Genomic DNA, 4,343 nt, shown 5'->3' on the forward strand with positions numbered 1-4,343 from the left:
AAGAAATATGATATGTACACTCTGCATTTCTTATAACAATATAATTAATTTAATAAAATATATCCAAATATTAATAACTTGTCTAACATTTAAATTGCCTAAGGCACTTAAATATAGCAAGTCGCTAACTCCTATGACCAAAGTAAGAGAAAGATTGTCAAGAAAGCATATATTTAGAATAGATGGTAAGGTAAAACAAGGAAGAACATTCCAACTAATTTTAAAATCCATGTCTGATTTATTATTACTACATTATTTCTAAATTATAAGTCTTTCAGAGAATAATAAGATTATGTTTGTGCTTAACCTGAAGTGAAATTGCTTCAAGTTACATGCCATTACTAAGACAAAACTATGAAGTAGTAAGAGATGAGAGAATGAATCTAATGTACAAAATATTGTCTTGAGCCACCATTATTGATTTGTTCATAATCCAATTAGAACCATGATTTTCACAAGTAATGGTGCTGAGATGTAGTGAAGTTTGATTTTGTAACTGAAAGAAGGTTCTCCATCTCTGAAGGAGATGTGTATACACTAAGGCTTTTACAGAGACACTATTACCCACTACCTATGACACAAGCTGAGCCTGTTCTAGCAGAGGCCAGTAACAAACAGGCTCATTGGTGAGCCCCAGTCTATACTCATACAAATGAAAAGAATAATAAATGTTCATTTTTTAAAGAGTTCCAATTATTCTTCATTTTTGAGTCAGACTCACAAGTAGATCAGGCTGTCACTATGTAGCCACAGGAGGAGGCATTGAACTCTTGATCCTTCTGCATCCATGCCTTGAGTTTTGAGATTACTAGTGTGTAGAATCACTCCTTATTGGATGATATCTTTTATAGTGATATTTTGACCAAATCTGACAAAAACTAAAAGAACTAACAGATAAAATGAGATGAAATTTCAATGTCATTAGAAAGTCATTTCAGAAAGCTGAAAATGGCTTTTCATAATATACACATAAGAAACTGGATGAAATTATAATTTCACTAGGAAGTTTGCCAATGCATCAAATAGACTCTGGTTTTCTTTTCATCAAAAATTCTCTAACAAAATGTTAGTAATGAGATCCTTATTTGGAAAGTCATGACAAGATGACGAAACGGGCTCAGTGATGAATCGGATAGTTCATAAACATAAATGAGAAAATGAGAAGAAAGATAGTCTTTTTTTCTATCTAAATGAAAGTTGTGACCAGGAAAACTCAACATATAGAAACAGATCAAACCCAGAATGCAGTAATAAAATATGCCATCGTGACAAAAATGAAAATGCTTTGAGAGGATTCAGGTGGGTTCACCAGGCAAATTAAGCCTCAGATTATTTTTAACCAAAAGGATCTGTAGTCGTGATAAAAGACAGAGAGAGGAAACAAGACTGGAGAGGAGACAAGAATAGGGCACTGTCTCAAAGTGTATGTGTTATTTAAACACACCAATTGCAGATTGTCAAGTAATTCTATGAGATTCCAGCAATTTGTAAGCTAGTTAAAAATACAACATTTTAAAAACAGATTTTGAGCAGAGGTATGCAGCATTAGTAAATAGATGCAGTGAATAGCTGCACCTAAATGACATATTTATTAGACCAAAATCTCTGTGCCAGTCACAAGTTTTCTTCATAAGTGTTACTGGCAAAAGAAACCCCAGAGGCATTGAAAATCAAACCATGTATTGCTACTGCTCCTTGTTGTCCACCATAAGTGTATAAAACACCTATTGATGAAGATCTCACACATTTTTTTAGCAAGGCACAGAAGAAATCCATTCTTTAAAGGTCCTGTAGGCTCTCCCTGCTGTCTAAATTCACAGTGCTAAGAGGTGCTAAGCAGACTACCAAGTGAGAAAGGACATCAATTGATTAATGCAGCATTGAATTCTTCATGCTATAATACCAAACTGGGGGCAGTGTTTACATGAGAACAATAGTGACAATAACATTTAAAGGATAGCCAACCACCCTCTTCATTGGCTTGTAGACGTATTATACAAAAGGGAATCCATGTCTGATAGCTTAATATTGGTCAAATCTTTTGAAAATCAAAGATTCTAGAGGAGAGTCTATTGATATTTTTCTAAATGGTCCTATCAAATTACTTCACTAATATATATATTTCCATAGATTCATACCACTCCTATCTTTAATCAGAGAAGGTTCTTATAGCAGACAGGACTGATTAATTCAGAGAGACATCACTGTTATCATACTGAGAAGAAGCAACTGCTAGTGTTTAGCACTGCAGAGTGGACATTTCTACCCACATTTCCTCCTTCAAAGAAAGAATGTGAGAATTGAGAACTGGACTGTGGGGAGGAACACAGTGATATACTGTCCTCTAGAAATGATGTGGCTGCTGTTCTGTGGTTGATTACACAAAACCTGAGGAAGATCAACAACAACAACAAAAAATTAGCATTGAGAGGGAGGGAGTTGTTGGGATGTGATGCATCCTGGAAAAGGAAGAGTCATGTTACTTTAGGAGTTTGTCCACTACTAGGTTGCCTATGGCCCTGTGGGTGACTCCACACTCATGCCATAAGGGCAGCAATAACTCTACCCATGGGATTATAATCATTCATTCATTCATTCATTCATTCATTCATTCACAAGAAAGACATATTGGACAGAGTTTTTTTAGGGGAGGGGGGGAGCAAGAGAAGGAGAAGGGGGGGAAGCACTGAGTATAGATGAGGTACAATATACATATGGATGAAATTTTCAAAAAGAATAAAATGTATTATAAATGTGGAGTTTAGTAATCATATGTAGAAATTCATAACAGATTTGAGCCATTTGTAAAACCTTATTTTCTGTTATTCAAGACAAACTATGAAAAGGTTAGATCTGAAAATAAGAGACATGTACTACCTATATTATATGGGTAGCCAGTGGGAAAAAACACTGCCTCAGTGGACAAGAAAGGAATACACTCTGTATCTATCCTCATGAGTATGCACAAAGTGTATGGGGTCAAAAGTATGTCGGTACTATGGAATTCATTTTTGAAAAGGGTAACAACTCTTTAAAACGTCACAGCTTCTTCACCAAGTAAGGTCATTTATTCATGGCAAATGAGATGCTGCAGACCTCTGATGTATGTGTGGCTCAACTTCGTTGCACTCAGAGTCATTTAGGGACTCATATGGGTTCATTTCCTTGCTCTCTTTTCATTCCCATATTATCACTGTTTTGCTGATTAAAGTTCTCTGGATCAAAAAGAGCAAACACTATGTAATGTAAGAACCAGGACCTGGATTTTCAGCTTGCATCTGTGATACTGAAACATTAGAAAGTATTCGAAATGTATACATGCAAGTGTATTTTATAGCAACACGTTGGACTGTAATAGAAATAATCATTCTTCAATAACTAGTTACTTGTATCCCTCTTCTGTAAAAATTATTTTCCTAGCAGAATGGATTTTGAAATAATTGAGTATTATTAAAGTGGCTAAATACATGTGTGTGGAAATGACAAGAGTGCCAGGAGCGACTTTTTTTTTTTTTTTTTTTAGATATTTTCTTTATATAGACTTCAAATGTTATTCCCTTTCCTGGTCTACTTCTGAAAACTCCCTCCTCTTACCCTCTCCCTGTCCCCCTGCTCACCAACTCACCCACTCCTGCTTCCTGGCCCTGACTTTCCCCTACACTGGGGCATCTAGCCTTCACAGGACCAAGGGACTCTCCTTCCAATTGATGCCTTACTAGGCCATCCTCTGCTACATATGCAACTGGAGCCATTAGTCCCATCATGTATATTTTTTGATTAATGGTTTAGTCCCTGGGAGTTCTGGGGGTACTGATTGGTTCATATTGTTGTTCCTCTTATGGAGATATAAACCACTTCAACTCCTTGGGTCCTTTCTTTAGTTCTGTAATTGGGGACCCTGTCCTCAGTCCAATGGATGGCTGTGAGCATGTCCTTCTGGATTTGTCAGGCACTGGATGTGAATGACCATTGTAGCATGGCTCGCTTCTGTGTATTACACAGATCTGTCATTGAGAGGCTGTTTCAGTATGTTACATGCAGTTTGTTCCATTTAAACAGAAAACTTTTGAAACTTTGATTTAACCCATATCTTTTCATCAAGGAACTAGGTCCAAGCTTAGTTGGATCCATATAAAATCTCAGCCTGAAGCACAGATTCTTCAAGAGAAGTAGACAATAAGCAACAAAATGTGTATGCTTCAAACCCAAACCAGGTATGTTTGTAGTGGTTTATTTCATAAAAGCTCAGGCCAATTTGTATCTTGGGTATTCTAAGTTTCTAGGCTAATAACCGATTATCAGTGAGTGCATATCATGTGAGTTCTTTTGTGATTGGATTACCT

Source organism: Mus pahari, chromosome 8 (genome assembly GCF_900095145.1).
Source record: "Mus pahari chromosome 8, PAHARI_EIJ_v1.1, whole genome shotgun sequence".
NCBI lineage: Eukaryota > Metazoa > Chordata > Mammalia > Rodentia > Muridae > Mus > Mus pahari.